The following is a 17,570-nucleotide window of genomic DNA, read 5'->3' as shown; positions in this document are numbered from 1 at the left end:
CTGTAAGCAGCAGAATAGTCTGGTATTCATGTCGGGAATAAGCCGGGATGTTCTTTATTTACGGCCAAGCAGATGGCAACAGTCGAAAAGCTGCACGGCTATTCCAAAGGTAGTATCCTCATAGACACCAACCACATTACACAATGTTAGCCTGCCCGGTTAGCAGGGCGGTCTAATGCACGGCTTTCCAGATTGGGAAGGAGTGCCTGGTCCCCGGCACGAATCTGCCCGGCGAACTTGTGTCAAGGTATGGTGAGCTGGCCAGTCTGTGGATGGTTTTTAGGCAGTTTTCCATCTGCCTCGGGGAATGCGGGTTGGTTGCCCTTATTCCACCTCAGCTACCCTATGTCGGCGATTGCTGTGGAAACAAGTTCTCCACGTACATGTACACCACCATTACTCAACCACGCAAACATAGGGGTTACACTCATCTGGCGTGAGATGTTACCTGGTGGGAAGGGGGGGGGGGGGGTCCACCAGGGGCCCAACCACACAATAATCCCTGAAAGAGTGGTTTGGCGTGGGGTGGCAGAGGGATGAAGTGGACTGCAGTTGTTGTCGCGGGGTTGTGGACCACTTCGGCTGCGGTGGGGAGCCTCTCTGTCGTTTCTAGGACCCTGGTTAACATACAATACAAACAATACACAACATGTGAGTGTCTTTTTGGGCGTTTGTGTGATAATGGCTCCTTTCAGACAGGCGAACGTACAGGGAGGCGGCGGACTGTGTCTACATCAGTTTTGGATGAACAGGTCCACAGGTAGTTTTTCGGTTTTCCAAATCTGATGTATGTACAAGTCCGCCGCCTCCCTGCACATTCATCTGTCTGAAAGGACTTGTGATCAGACAAACACTGAAAAAGGCCCTGAAATGTTGTGTGATGTGGTTGGTGTCTCTGAGGGTACTAGTTTTCATATAGCTTAGCTACCCTTCGACTTTTTCCATCTGCATGGCCTTACACAATCACCATCTCTGCTTGTTCCCACTATGAATGGCGGGCCATTATTCTGCTTACAATACGCTGTGTCAATCAGATAGCCTGCAACACACAAGGAACACACAACATGTGGTCAAAGGAACTTTTATTCATCAGCACGATCTACCCCGGCAGTGTTTACAGGACTTCTTTTCCTCCATTTCGAATCAGGAATCCGTCCCTGCAGTTTGTCGGTTCTATTAATGTTCACTATGTATTATGGATGATGAAATTTGTATTCCAGTGTATGTAATAATGTATATCTTGTATGTAGATTCCGTACCAGTAGCCATAAAAAGGTTAACAACCAATGAAATTCAGTTTACGAGAAGCCTAAAGGATTTATTGGTGACCAACTCCTTCTACTCCATTGATGAATTTCTCAGTAAAACCAACTGATTTGTGTACAAAGTACAATATAACTTCTGTGCAATTTCAGTGTAGTAATGTGTTCATTGTAAATATGTGTGTGTGTGTGTGTGTGTGTGTGTGTGTGTGTGTGTGTGTGTGTGTGTGTGTGTGTGTGTGTAAGTACAATCTAACTTCTGCACCATTTCAGTGCAGTAATGTGTTCATTGTAAATAAGTATTATAGTAGCTGTATTACACGTTTATTACCTTATAAATAAATAAATAAACGTTTTTTTTAAATTCAGTGCATTATTATTTGTAAAATGACTCTTTCATATAGTGTTCATTAAAAAATGACGATTATTCCACTTGGGACCTGTGGAATGGTATATTAGCTATTTGTTAGTTGTAAATATTTGTCAGGTATTGTTGTTTTTCTGACATGTTCTACATCCTGGAGGACCTCCTCACTACGGATCAATTGGAATGAAAGTAAATCTAATCTGTACTGTTACCATTTCTCGTGAAGCCTCAAATGTAATGTTGTATATCTTGTATTTACATTGCTTACAGTGTTATTTGTTTTCCTTCTCTCTCTACCCATGTAGTATTGTATTTGTCCTGTATTACAGTACAATCTTTGTACAAAATGTAATCTAACAGGACCAGAAACTCAAATCATCAAATCAAATGATATCTGAAAGTTTTACCACAATAAGTGATTAACAGTTTGTCTAAATTTAACCCAATAACTGGCATTGATTTACCTGGAAGAGTGCAAATATCAGACACTGGAATGAAATGAGAAAGAGGGTGATGGGAGTAAGCACGTACATGTTGTCAATAGATGTGGAGCCCTATCAGCACAGGTGCACAGATAACATTCATCTACAACATCAAGCTGTCTAATTAACAGCAAGTAGTGGCAGTCCACAAAGAGTAACAATAATTTTACATTAACATTTACGTATTTCCAACTCAGATCAAAGTTTGATTGGTATGTAGTTGTGTATACTTCCACCTCCTGCTGTCAATTACTGCACTCTTCACAGGAAGATCAACTAGTAGTGCTGATAGATGTGTGTGGGAGAAGCAACTTCTTTTAACATATAATGAAATATCGGTCGTATAATTTAAGGGTGGGTCTATTCGTAAATTTTTCCATGATTCAAAAGATTACTATTAGTACGAAAAGGATGAATTGAATTAATTGTATGACCACACTGATTATTTGCACCAGTTGATCAATGACTGTTTAATTAGCCTACATGATGTATAGGTTGTTTTAAAATTAATTAGTAGTGAGTAATGTTCTGGTTGCTGTTCCAGTTTTTAATATTTGTAAAATACTCTCACTCATAATTTTGAAACTATGAATTAATAATAATTAATAAATTCGTTAACATGTCATTGTTTAAATTGAGAATTGTAACTGACAGCAGCATATTTCATACCACTTCATTCACTGATAAGCCCATGCAATTATCGGTATAACGAAATGAATCATTATACCGGTGCCAAAAACAGCTAAACATCTTCACCTAAAAGCCACACTTTACTGATGTCATTACTGTGCTTATTGCTGAGTGTCGTTGTAATAAATGGAAAAATGTTTAAGGGTTCAGTGTAGCCTGTTATTCCATGGTATTTTCGATATATCCTTGAGTTCTATAGAAACTCTCTGCAATAAGTTTTTGGTGCTGAATAGTTTGTTTTCTGGGAATGAACCGTTCGTTAATGGAACTGTGTTGCTCGAACTTAATAATTTTTGCAACAGTTTATAGGCCGAGTCTACGTCTAATTAAACAAAACTAGTTTCAGAAGAAGACAGTGTTCGTTGGCAGAAGCAATTATTTAGTTTGGACAAGTTGTACGACAATGGGAGCCTTCTATAAGGCAATGGTTACCAATGGCAATTATAAAGTGCATACTGATAAACTTGAAGTCCTGACTAGTAGGCAAAATGTCTTCGTTCATATGAACGTGAACTTGCGAGATTGCCGCTCCAACAGACAGGTGAACAAAAGGCAGTGAATGCAGCATGGTTTTAGGATGACGCAAAATCAGCAACTCGGACAGCAAGTGCGCTAAGTAAATCAGTTGCTGAACTTGTGTCGACGTGCAATAAAACTAAAGAAATCTGAACAAACTATGTGCGCGATTTGAACGTAGCAGTGCACAGTGCTTAAACATGTTGAATGATAAGTTTTTTTGAGTCAAACCCAACGAAAGAGAAGATATCAGCACACATGTAGCGAAGCTGTAAAAGTTATTTGTAGACCTCAAAGATGAATTATCGAACCACGAAGAGAATATTTTGTCTGAAAGAATATTAAATGATCAAATCTTATCTGTGCAGGAAAAGGAATTTGATCATTACTCATTGAAAAACTTTGTTCTACGGAATTCTATTGCATGAATAAAACACAACACAATCTACAGCATTTTTAAAGCACGAAAAGGGGAATAAGTCAAAGAGGATTTCAAAAAAGCAAGCAAAGCAAAAATTTCCGTGTAATACTAGGACATCGTGCAACGGAGTGTCCATAGATCGGTCGTGACAACGCTAACGCGTAGAAATAGAAGAAAAGAAAAAACGCTGTATTTACTTCACGCATCATGCGTGCGTCTGCCGGAAACAACAGTGCTGCACATAAATGATATTGTGACAGTGGTGATACGAAGCATATCACTCCGAATAAACAGTACTTTTTTGTATAGTGAATTATTTTATTGGGAGAACAAAGTACTGTTATGCGTAAATTTGATCAAGGAACAGTTAAAGTTGAAATTAGATGATGCATTGAATAATACAGTGCTAGAATGGGAAATCAGTATGAAGAAATGAACCATTACACTGGCGCCAAAAACAGTTGCATGTAACAGCGCCATTTTGCTGGTGTTATGTCTGGGCTGTATTGATGGATATGATCTGTCAGTGACGTGGGGGTGTGTCATTGTATGTTTTGGTACGTAGGTAAAATTGCACAATTTATTTAATTTTAGCAGACACTGTTTACTGCCTTAGTATGCATTTGATTGTTTACTTCAATGTATACTCCCCTGAAATATATATATTTCGGCGTTGTCGTGGGGCTTGTGTATTGTGACAATCGGCATTATTAGTTTTCAAAATTAAGTTTTATGTAGTGTACGTATGCCGAAGTTTGATATCTAGCTTTAAATAACTTTTGGCCTGTTCCTTCATTTTGTTGCAAATAGTTTTGTGGCTTTAGGAATATCACACACCACGATTTTTGTAAAACAAAGATTGTTGTCAACTCTGAGTGGTACGTATTTGCAAGTTTCTCACAGAATTACGTGTAGAATCCGTTGTTCTGTGTGTGAACTTAAACAAGGTTCTCGCAGAATACGTGAGTGAATTGGTTGTGTGTACTATTTCGATTTATGATCAACCTAAGTAACCGCACTACGTAGTAAATTCAATATTGTATCCATATCGAAAGGACAATTTTTTATTTGCACTGTAAACATAGTAGACCACTTTGAGTAGCCATTGCCGAGAAGAATGTAGGCCTACTACTACGCACCTCTACCCATTTGCAGTGTAAATCTGCAGTAAATGAAGGATGAGAGAGACTATTGATAAATAGCCATACCTTTAAAATTACTGCAGTCTTTTAAGCTGTGAAACGTGTCGAAAAGTGAAATGTCTCCTCTGAAGTTTCACACGTTATGCCTTGAGATTGTTGTTGTTGTTGTTGTTGTTGTGGTCTTCAGTCCTGAGACTGGTTTGATGCAGCTCTCCATGCTACTCTATCCTGTGCAAGCTTCGTCAGAGATTATGATATGCAAATTATTTCTCAGGGCTTGCCCTGAGATTGAAGTCATTGTATTTATTGCTCCCACTTTTAAGCACTCTTTCCAAATTGAAATGCGTATTTCCATAAATGCAAGCTTTTACACAAATTAGAATGATTGATTAAAGGTAGCCATGATTTATGTATCATTCTTAGGATGACTGTGTTAAATTCTGTTGCACAACACACATGGTTTTCTTAAACCATGACTCTTAATTTCATTGAAACAACAAGAGAATTAGTTTTGTGTAGTAGTCAGTCTGGTAATTTCCAAGTCTTAAATGTATAATTTTTTTAACTTCATTTTGCTTTCTTGGAGAGCTCGCAGTATATTTGTTCCATAGTTTTGACGTTTAACATTTTCTCATCTCTGTAGACATCTACAGAAATCACTGACCAGGTGTTCACAGTGTCAGTGTATAAGCTCATATTAATCTCACCAATAACACACACATCAGAAAAGTTGAAAAATATGTAGGCCTATTACTAAATCTCAGTGCTGCAATTATTTCACTATACCATACCATTATGTTCCATTGATTTCATGATGGAGGAGAACTTGTTGAAGGAAGTTGTAAATAAGGAGAATTCTTGCAAAAATTATGGGTCACCTGAACCTACGGAACCAGATGTCGTAATAATGATGTGGAGTGTGATGTAATACGAGCTCAAACATTAACCACCATTTTGGTGTCTACAGCTGTTTGGGATGTTTAATGGGATGACAGGCTAATGTAGAGCAGAGCCTGAGACATATATTACACTGATAAATGACAATTTGATTGTGACTGGTGAACATGACATCTTAGTTACAGTGAAATACTGATTTGTAGCATAGCATGAGGCCTAGTTTAGGGTAAAAGATAACTGGTTGTGTGTTGGCAAAGTGGTATTGAAGATGGGGAAAGGTATCTAACATTGGGTGTGGTACAAAGGCAAATGAAGTATATGTTCCATTACAGCTTTTTGTTGTTCAGATGGATGAGCTAGACCTTTGTCTGATAGTATGTCACCTAATGTAACCATATTCTCATCTTATAATGCAAGTCACATTTCCAAAAATTCTCACAACTGTCTCCATTTCCCACAGGCAAAGTGAATAATACAGGGGTGAACAAAACGTGTGGGGACACAAAAAATGCAGCGCATTACCATGCCTATTACAGGTGGCATTTGAAACGGCTTCCAGTCATCTTGGAATGGATAAATATGGGTTCTGTATTGTTTTCAAGGGGATCGTAACATTCTTCCTGCAAAATAGTGGCATATTCAGGTAGAGGCAATGGAGGTGGATAGTGATCATGCACCCTTCTCTTCAAAGTAGCCTAGTCACAAAGGCACAATAATTTTTAGATCTAGGGACAGTGTGTTTGGTAGGGGTGATGTGACAGTTCATCCTCGTGCTCGCAAAACCAGTCCAGGGTGATGTGAAATATATCTTGGGACACAGCATTACCGTTGAGAAACAAACATCGTACCATGGTATGGGTCTGATCAGTCAAAATGGTCACATAATTCTTGGCAGTAATGTGACCTTTTAGAGTACCCATGGCGCCCATGGCCTACCGTGATATGGTTGCCAAAATTGTCACCAAACACCCACCATATTTCACTCTTGAGACATAAACTCAGCCAGAAGTTTTAAATAGTGTGAGACAAGACTCAGTGCCTTGCTCCATAGTCCAGGTTTTATGCCTTTGGCACCATGTTTTCCTGTGACAGATTTATGTCACTGATGAGTGGTTTTGGAATTCCAGCTCGCCATACAATCCCCTGCTTCTGGAGATACCTTCATGCTGTTTTAATGCTGACTGAATTCATGAGTGTGACTTTGAGATCTACAGTGACTTTTGCAGCTGTCATCCTCTTATGTTTCATCGATGCTTTTCGGCTTTTTTTTATGCTGTATAGATTTTCAATATCATGCTTCTTGAAACACTAAACACTACAGCTACCTTCACTATTGAAGCAAACACCATACGACCACCAGCAATTTGGCTATCTTTGACATTACATAGCTCCAACGTAATGCACTCACTACTACTCAGAACACTGTTCGGACCAGACTGACAGTTGCAGAATATTGAGGACATTGTACAGGCACCATTTGTGGTCAAATACAACAGGGGAACCTGCAGGCTTGGCTAGCATCTGCATTTATATTTAAGCATGAATTTCTCATCACGTTTTCATATTTTTGTACAATTCTTGTATGCATTGTTTGCTAGACAGGATATTGTTTTACAGTAACACACAGATGTGAACTTTGTTGGGGTCGACAGAAGCATCCGATCCAACGCGTCGGCTTTGACCCGTGACGTAAGGGTGTTGTCGTGTGTGACGTCATGACGGTGCGGAGTTTGGTTTGAGTGTGGCTGTCTCCAGTTCTGTTTTATCTTATTTTATTTACTTTTCTGATCTGTTCGTTCTATCTCGTGAGATTTTTTTTTATTTGAAAACACTTATTACTTATTTTAATCATCTGTTCCTCGAATTTCTGTTTTAGTTTATTATATTTATCTTTCTGATCTGTTCGTTCTATCCCGTGAGACTTTTTTTTTTTTTAAAAAAAGACAAAAAACACTAATCAGCTACTGAAGCATCTTTATCTTCTATGGGTTGCAGGGGTTACGACCCCTGGGGAGGTGGGTGGGTATTCATGCATGGCTGTCTTCACTTACACGTTGTAGCTACGCAAGGCGTCTAAATTTGTTTATATTTAGTTTGCCCCCCACCCAAAACACCCCATTTCCCGCGCTTGTCCCGTTAGTGTCATTAGGCTTCTTGTGGAAAGTGTGTGTGTTTGTTTTTGTTTCCGCCATATTTGTGACGTCATGGGTCAAAGCAGACGGGTGGGATCGGACGTTTCTGTATTTCCCTTTGTTGAAAGTAGTTCCCCCCATTTTTCTTAAATAGGTACACTTTCAATAATCATCAGAGATTTTATTTCTCTACATTTCCTGATTGTTTGCATTTTATATTCAGTAAAAGAATTCCAGGAAAATAGCTTTCCGTTGTTGATATTTCCACTGAATTGCCATTTCAGTATTGTGTCCTAATTTTTCCCTAAAGCATTCGCCACATTTTCTCTATGAGTGTATGTTATGATCATTGTGTGCCTTTATTGTAGTTCACCCCCTGGCAGGCTGGAGTTGGTCTACCATTAACTATGAGAAAGACCAGTACTTATTGTCTTAATAATGCATTACATTTGTAGTACACATTAAGATTTACGGTCTCTAATACCACCAAAGCAAATAATTAAACAAAGACTGTTATCAATTAGGACTCTGTTTCTATAATACAAAAGTTACGAAGACTTTAATCCATGTACTTGGCACATGCCATTTTCGTATCTTGCCTTCTTCTATCTGTGAAAAACTTGTGATGACTGTGGCACCAGGTTGAAGAACTATATTACAAGTACAGAAATAGTGCAAAAATATATGGGAAATATTTATGTATGTTGTGCTGCTCATATCATGTTGAGGTACAAATGGTATATTTGTTGAGTAAAAAGAGTGTGAAGAATGCTGTGTAGAGTTGGTAGAAGAATCTGTTGCAAAGAATTCTTCAGAAACAATGAAATTATTATACCGATAAATAAAAAAAAAAAAAGTTTATTCTCTAATATAATTCTGGTGTTTGTAAATATGTTTAAAATGAGCTTTGGTGTACATCATCACAATGTTGTTGCTGTTGTGGTCTTCAGTCCTGAGACTGGTTTGATGCAGCTCTCCATGCTATCCTATCGTGTGCAAGCTTCTTCATCTCCCAGTACTTACTGCAACATACATCCTTCTGAATCTGCTTAGTGTATTCATCTCTTGGTCTCCCTCTACGATTTTTACCCTCCACACTGCCCTCCAATGCTAAATTTGTGATCCCTCGATGCCTCAGAACATGTCCTACTAACCGGTCCCTTCTTTGTGTCAAGTTGTGCCACTAACTCCTCTTCTCCCCAATTCTATTCAATACTTCATCATAAGTTATGTGATCTACCCATCTAATCATCAGCATTCTTCTGTAGCACCACATTTCAAAAGCTTCTATTCTCTTCTTGTCCAAACTATTTATCGTCCACGTTTCACTTCCATACATGGCTACACTCCATACAAATACTTTCAGAAACGACTTCCTGACACTTAAATCTATACTCGATGTTAACAAATTTCTCTTCTCCAGAAACGCTTTCCTTGCCATTTCCAGTCTTCATTTTATATCCTCTCTACTTCAACATCATCAGTTATTGTGCTCCCGAAATAGCAAAACTCATTTACTACTTTGTCTCATTTCCTAATCTAATTCCCTCAGCATCACCCGACTTACTTCGACTACATTCCATTATCCTCGTTTTGCTTTTATTGATGTTCATCTTATACCCTCCTTTCAAGACACTGTCCATTCTGTTCAACTGCTCTTCCAAGTCCTTTGCTGTCTCTGATAGAATTACAATGTCATCGGCAAACCTCAGAATTTTTATTTCTTCTCCATGGATTTTAATACTTACTCCAAATTTTTCTTTTATTTCCTTTACTGCTTGCTCAATATAAAGATTCAATAACATCGGGGAGAGGCTACAACCCTGTCTCACTCCCTTCCCAACCACTGCTTCCCTTTCATGCCCCTCGACTCTTATAACTGCCATCTGGTTTCTGTACAAATTGTAAATAGCCTTTCGCTCCCTGTATTCTACCCCTGCCACCTTTAGAATTTGAAAGAGAGTATTCCAGTCAATATTGTCAAAAGCTTTCTCTAAGTCTACAAATGCTAGAAACGTAGGTTTGCCTTTCCTTAATCTTTCTTCTAAGGTGAATCATAGGGTCAGTATTGCCTCACATGTTCCAATATTTCTACGGAATCCAAACTGATCTTTCCCAAGGTGGGCTTCTGCCAGTTTTTCCGTTAGTCTGTAAAGAATTCGCGTTAGTATTTTGCAGCCGTGACCTATTAAACTGATAGTTCGGTAACTTTCGCATTTGTCAACACCTGCTTTCTTTGGGATTGGAATTATTATATTCTTCTTAAAGTCTGAGGGTATTTCACCTGTCTCATACATCTTGCTCACCAGACGGTAGAGTTTTGTCAGGACTGGCTCTCCCAAGGCCGTCAGTAGTTCTAATGGAATGTTGTCTACTTTCGGGGCCTTGTTTTGACTCAGGTCTTTCAGTGCTCTGTCAAACTCTTCACGTAGTATCGTATCTCCCATTTCATCTTCATCTACATCCTCTTCCATTTCCATAATATTGTCCCCAAGTACATCGCCCTTGTATAGACCCTCTATATACTCCTTCCACCTTTCTGCTTTCCCTTCTTTGCTTAGAACTGGGTTTCCATCTGAGTTGTTGATATTCATACAAGTGGGTCTCTTTTCTCCAAAGATCTCTTTAATTTTCCTGTAGGCAGTATCTATCTTACCCGTAGTGAGATAAGCCTCTACATCCTTACATTTGTCCTCTAGCCATCCCTGCTTAGCCATTTTGCACTTCCTGTCGATCTCATTTTTGAGACGTTTGTATTCCTTTTTGCCTGCTTCATTTACTGCATTTTTATATTTTCTCCTTTCATCAATTAAATTCAATATTTCTGCTGTTACCCAAGGATTTCTACTAGCCCTTGTCTTTTTACCTACTTGATCCTCTGCTGCCTTCACTACTTCATCCCTCAGAGCTAACCATTCTTCTTCTACTGTGCTTCTTTCCCCCATTCCTGTCAATTGTTCCCTTATGCTCTCCCTAAAACTCTGTACAACCTCTGGTTTAGTCAGTTTATCCAGGTCCCATCTCCTTAAATTCCCACCTTTTTGCAGTTTCTTCCATTTTAATCTACAGTTCATAACCAATAGATTGTGGTCAGAGTCCACTTCTGCCCCTGGAAATGTCTTACAATTTAAAACCTGGTTCCTAAATCTCTGTCTTACCATTATATAATCTATCTGATACCTTCTAGTATCTCCAGGATTCTTCCATGTATACAACCTTCTTTCATGATTCTTGAACCAAGTGTTAGCTATGATTAAGTTACGCTCTGTGCAAAACTCTACCAAGTGGCTTCCTCTTTCATTTCTTAGCTCCAATCCATATTCACCTACTATGTTCCCTTCTCTCTCTTTTCCTACTCTCGAATTCCAGTCACCCATGACTATTAAATTTTCATGTCCCTTCACTACCTGAATAATTTCTTTTATCTCATCATACATTTCATCAATTTCTTCATCATCGGCAGAGCTAGTTGGCATATAAACTTGTACTACTGTGGTAGGTGTGGGCTTCGTATCTATCTTGGCCACAATAATGCGCTCACTATGCTGTTTGTAGTAGCTTACATGGTCCATGGTTCATGGTTCATGGTGGGGGTTCATCACAATACAGAGCATAAAGATAATTTGTCATGATTCTGCATACATATGGATGGTATAAGAGGGAGCTCTTTTATGCTGGCGCAAAGTTTTTTTTTTTTTTTTTACTGTTTCTCCATATACATAAGACAGAATCTCCAGTAATGCAAACTATATTAAAAGCAAATGTAATTTACCAATCATATCATTATTACAGTAGAATGAGGAAATCCAGTCACCATTTACACATGTGTTGCTGACACACACTGTGCCTCTGTGTTGTTATGTTCATATCCACCAGACACTAGGTATTGGTGGTGGTTGCCTTTTCCCCATTTTTCTTTGATTTCATCATGGAATTATCACCAATGTAGTACATAATAAGTTATTTTCTTTTTTAATACAGGGCGTAATTGCACAATTATGCAGTAGTTGATGACCAACAGTTGAGTCCCACAGTTATATTAACAGCATATTTGTTGTGGAAGGTGTGGCATTTTTGTTAATTATGTAATACCGTAAATGGTAGTAGGTTTCATGGTAGAGGATCTATGACTTTGATAAACAACATGTATCACCAATCTTTAATTATGATTCATTATTTATGTACACAGTTGTGGTAGTTCAACATAGCTGCACCTTGATGGTAAAATGTACACTACTGGCCATTAAAATTGCTACATGAAGAAGAAATGCAGATGATAATCTGGTATTCATTGGACAAATAAGTCATATTGGAACTGACATGTGATTACATTTTCACGCAATTTGGGGCATAGATCCTGAGAAATCAGTACCCAGAACAACCACCTCTGGCCGTAAGAACAGCCTTGATACGCCTGGGCATTGAGTCAAACAGAGCTTGGATGGCGTGTACAGATACAACTAGCTGCCCATGCAGCTTCAACACGATACCACAGTTCATCAAGAGTAGTGACTGGCGTATTGTGACGAGCCAGTTGCTCGGCCACCGTTGACCAGATGTTTTCAATTGGTGACAGATCTGGAGAATGTGCTGGCCAGGGCAGCAGTCGAACTTTTTCTGTATCCAGAAAGGCCCGTACAGGACCTGCAACATGTGGTCGTGCATTATCCTGCTGAAATGTAGGGTTTCGCAGGTATCGAATGAAGGGTAGATCCGCGGGTGGTAACACATCTGAAATGTAACGTCCACTGTTCAAAGTGCCGTCAATGCGAACAAGAGGTGACTGAGACGTATAACCAATGGCACCCCATACCATCACGCCAAGTGATACGCCAGTATGGCGATGACGAATACACGCTTCCAGTGTGCGTTCACCGCGATGTCGCCAAACACGGATGCAGCCATCATGATGCTGTAAACAGAACCTGGATTCATCCAAAGAAATGACATTTTGCCGTTTGTGCAACCGGATTCGTCGTTGAATACACCATCGCAGGCGCTCCTGTCTGTGATGCAGCATCAAGGGTAACCACAGCCATGGTCTCCGAGCTGACAGTCCATGCTGCTGCAAACGTCGTCAAACTGTTCCTGCAGATGGTTGTTGTCTTGCAAATGTCCCCATCTTTTGACTCGGGGATCGAGATGTGGCTGCACGAATCATTACAGCCATGCGGATAAGATGCGTGTCATCTTGACTGCTAGTGATACGAGGCCGTTGGGATCCAGCACAAAATTCCATATTACCCTCCTGAACCCATCGATTCCATATTCTGCTAACAGTCATTGGATCTCGACCAACGCGAGCAGCAATGTCGCGATACGATAAACTGCAATCGCAATAGGCTACAATTCGACCTTTATCAAAGTCGGAAACGTGATGGTACGCATTTCTCCTCCTTACACGAGACATCACAACAACGTTTCAGTTGGCAACGTCGGTCAACTGCTGTTTGTGTATGAGCAATCGGTTGGAAACTTTCCTCATGTCCTGAAAAGTTAATCATTTGCATATCACAGCATCTTCTTCCTGTTGGTTAAATTTCGTGTCTGTAGCACGTCATCTTCGTGGTGTAGCAATTTTAATGGCCAGTAGTGTGTTTGCACTTGTCTCATACATCTCTAAAGATTCTCTGTCACAGTTGGACTTAGAAAACATAACTTCTGAACAGAATAACTCTTGAAAGGGATGCCACAAGACCTTCTGTTGTTCACTCATGGGTCATTTCCACATCAAATCACCCAATAAAAAATAAATTTTACACCCACCTCCTTAGATTTTCATGAAATTTGGCTCAAATGGTTCTAATACCTTCCTGACAACACCTGCAAATTTTTTTTGCTGTATCTCTTACAGTTTTTTTTAATAAATTTTTAAAGATTTTATGTTTTGCGTTTTCCGAACCTTCGGAAATGGTAAATTTAATTTGTATTCAAAACTTTAAAATTGCTTATCTTAAAAACTCTGTTAGATAACATCATGAATTTTTGCAGCAAGTTTATTTATTATACATATTTAAGATAAAAATGATACTATTAAAATATATTAATATTTTCTATGAAAAAAAAATACATATGTATATTTTTTTTTTTTTTTTTTTTAACGGATGTTTTGTTTTATAAGAATTGCAATATCTAGAGTCTCAGACCTGATAGAATGCTCAAATTTGTTTTAATTTACTCTTAAATATATAGGCTACTTGATAAAATAAAAATAATGATGGCTTTTTAACATGTTTATTAATTATAGTAGATTACATTAGAATTATGTACAAAGATTGTGTACTTACGACACTTATGTCTAACCCAACTGATTGCTTGAATCATTGAATTTTTGGAGTAATTTTGTCTTTTTAATAAACATTAATGCTGATTCAAACTGTTTTTCCACTTCATCCAAGAGCTTTCAGTTCTTTTGATACAGTCTTTTTTGAAGTAATACAGTCGTCCAGTGCCGCTTGATTGAGGTGCGTCTACTACACAGACTATGTGCTCCAAAGGCACTATGCAAGAATCTTCTCTTTCAGGTCAATAAAATGATGCAGCTGGTCCTGAAGGATGTAGAAATAGAATTTCTGCATGTTCTTCATCATTGAATATTGTTTTTACCAGTCCAAAGTACCAGTTACCATAATAATTTGCAGCCACATAGCTATTTCTGGATGGTTCAACACGAACCCAATCAGAAGAAGAATGGAAAGAAAAGACTAAGGAGGGTTTTACACTATCTGTAGTCCTTCTAATTTCACGGTTGTTTGTTGGAAGTGGTTTGAAGTTATGAAAACTTCTTGTTCCAGGAATGGTTCGGGTTGCTGAAAAATGTTTTTCTAGTTTTAACCGTAGCAAATCAGCTTCTTTTTTGTCAATAAAGAGAAAATGAATGTTTTCAATATTTTTTTCACAAAACTTGTACACATCGATTGCTGTCATTATTTGTTCTTCGTCTGAAAGCTATAGACTGGCTTTCCTTAAAATTCTTTTAATAGTTCCTCCTAGGCCATCACAAATTGACTTCCCATGACTTGTTGCAAAAAAAGAGTGTTGGGCCTTCAAATTAAAGTCTCTCAAGTGTTCAGTCAAATTTTTAAAACTGTTTCTATTTTTGTACTGCTCAGCACAACCATCTGTAAAGTAGTGAACTGAGTCAATGTCAGTATGATGTAAGGACAGCCACTTTGTAATTTCTTTTTGTACAAAGTTAACAAAACCAGTGTCATGTTCTTGGTCATCACTAATAAAACAGTGGTTGGAAACAAAAGCATTGTTTTCCTCATTTCTTAGAAAAACTCCAACTGGGTGTAGAGTACAACCACCTCTATTCCAGTGGTAACTTTGGATCTCATTTTGTATAACAAAGGAATAATTTTCACTGAAATCCATCACAATAATTGCTGTTTTGGGTGGTGGGTCTTCTTTCAATCTTTTAAAGGCTGCTGATTGGGATTTTGCTATAAACAAGTGCAGGGTGAGCTTTTCCAATGACCTAACCAATAAAGAAATGTAGTCTTCAACACTGATAGACTGTTTGATCATTTCTGCCCTGTCTGTGTTAACCTACTGACTGATTACAATTTCTTCTTCTAAATCATAATGTTCACTTAGTTTTTCAGTTAAGTACTCAGTTAGTGCAGTAATTGCAGGACAGCTGTCGCAATGATGTAGCATGCAGTTTTGGTTTTCCGTGTTGCACACAAGCATCTTAATTAGGTCTTTATAAGATTCTTCAATTTTCACAGCATCCAGTAATAGTTTAACATTCTGGTGGATACTGCATACACATACAGTGTGTGTGCCTGCAGCACCAGCAAGGATACACCATTTAGGTTTCAAGAAACAAAATTTTGAAAATCCTACTTCTATCTCGGGATTCTCCCATTTGAAAGAATAATAGAGTTCTCTCAAGTTACACAAAATGATTCTTTTTTGCATGTACACATTTTTTTGAACATTTACTTTGTCTTTTGTTCCAGTTAGCACTCTGGAACTTTCATCCTTTTCATAAAAATCTGTTACAAGTCTTACTGTATTTTCAGAAAGAGTTTTACCTTTTTTTGGACCAGGAATTTCCAAAATACCCTTTTCAGATTTTAGCTTTTCGCACCATGTACTCACTTACATTAAATTCTTTCATCACTTTATTTTGACTCCAAGAATCTGGAGCCAAGGTCAGAATCGGGATTTTTCTAGACCTCCCAACAGATGAAATCTTCTCTTTCATAAGAGAAATCATTACATCAAAATCCTTTGCTTTCTCAACCACAATTGTATCTTCTTTGTCATCATCAGAACTTGGTGCATCATATTTTAATGCTTTTGAAACTGCCTTTTTTGCAGTCTTTTCAATACTGCTAACCTTCCTTTTAAAATAAGACCCTTTACTTTGTTCTGACAAGCCATGAAGCTTTATCGGTGTTAAACCTAAATTATCAAGAGCAATGTTTGTTTGTGCGAGGGATTCATTTCTGGATTCCAATGATTCTAATTCAACCATGACTTCATCATCTGTTTCACTTTCATTGACTTCAACTCTTAATTTTTCCTCACAAAGGTTACGGCATGTTGAGCAAAGCTTTTGTCCAGCTTTTATGCTAATATTTTTTGTCAGTAATTGTTTAGAAAGATCCAAGCCTACACTTCTCAACGATTTTTTGATGGGCTTTTTGTGTTTTTTAGTGGGTCTACACATGCTGTTTGATACTTTTCAAAAACATTTAAAAAGTAGTAGCTGTGGTGTGAACATATATTCTTAAATTCACACAGATTAATTCCAGATCGTAAGTGGATCAAATCTTTTTCTTCCTCACTCAATTCAGATACCGGTTGTAACTTTTTTGAAGGTGTGTAGGTTGTTTGGAAACAGTCAGATTTTTTAAATAACCCTACGCTACAGGTTTGAATATCTGACATACTGATTTCACTTTTGGTCTGATTACTGTTCTGGTTACTTTTATAAGATATTGGAAAAGAATCTCTGTAAACTAAGTAACAGTACTTACTGAAAGTTCGAATAAACTTAATAAAATACTATCCAAGCACTATTTAACACTGTAATAATTTTTTACTTCAAAACACAGGAGTAACAAAACAAAATCCAAGTGTACATTGTTACTCCAAGAAGACAAAAACTTATTTTCGGTGTCTAAGTCACTTGGTACTTTTTATTTTTAAAATATAATTAATATTATTTTAAAAATTAGATAACTATTAAACAGGTTAAAAAGCCAACATAATTTTTCTTCTGTCTAATAGCCTATACAATTAAGAGTATTTTAAACAAATTTGAGCTTTCTATCAGGTCTGAGTCTCTAGATATTGCAGTTTTTGTAAAACTAAACATCCATAACGAAAAAAAAGAAAAAAACACCCCTTGTAATTTTTTTTTCATTTGGAAGATTTAAATATATCTTTAGGGTAATTTTTTTAACATTTAGATATAATACCCAAACTTATTCCAAAATTTCATACTAATATCTTGAGTATTTTTTAATATAAAAATTTTTGTAATTGTGAGGACACGTTTAAGTTATGATTTATGACTGCTGAAACAACGCCAAATCTAAAAACTTTAAAAATTTATATAAAAAAAACTATAAGAGATAGAGCAAAAAATTTTACAAGTGCTTTCAGGATGATAAAAGAAGTAATTGTACGAAGTTTCATCAAA

At 37.6% G+C, this 17,570-nt stretch overlaps 1 protein-coding gene across 2 annotated transcripts in view; it reads left to right on the top strand.

The window, feature by feature from the left end:
• The first annotated feature begins 4,149 nt into the window (after positions 1-4,149).
• The window catches only part of LOC126416240 (uncharacterized), a 32,477-nt gene continuing 19,056 nt past the window's right edge, over positions 4,150-17,570 (top strand). The window contains exon 1 of one of the 2 annotated variants that reach the window (XM_050083850.1): positions 4,150-4,295. The gene's annotated coding sequence lies outside the window, so the exon portion shown is untranslated. Of the gene's footprint in view, positions 4,296-4,513; positions 4,617-17,570 lie in introns of those variants that run through there. The other variant, XM_050083851.1, reaches the window with a different exon arrangement.

The sequence above is a fragment of the Schistocerca serialis genome, chromosome 8, assembly GCF_023864345.2.
Source record: "Schistocerca serialis cubense isolate TAMUIC-IGC-003099 chromosome 8, iqSchSeri2.2, whole genome shotgun sequence".
Taxonomy (NCBI): domain Eukaryota; kingdom Metazoa; phylum Arthropoda; class Insecta; order Orthoptera; family Acrididae; genus Schistocerca; species Schistocerca serialis.
Note: the sequence above shows the minus strand (reverse complement) of the source record. Positions and strands in the feature narration are given on the sequence as shown.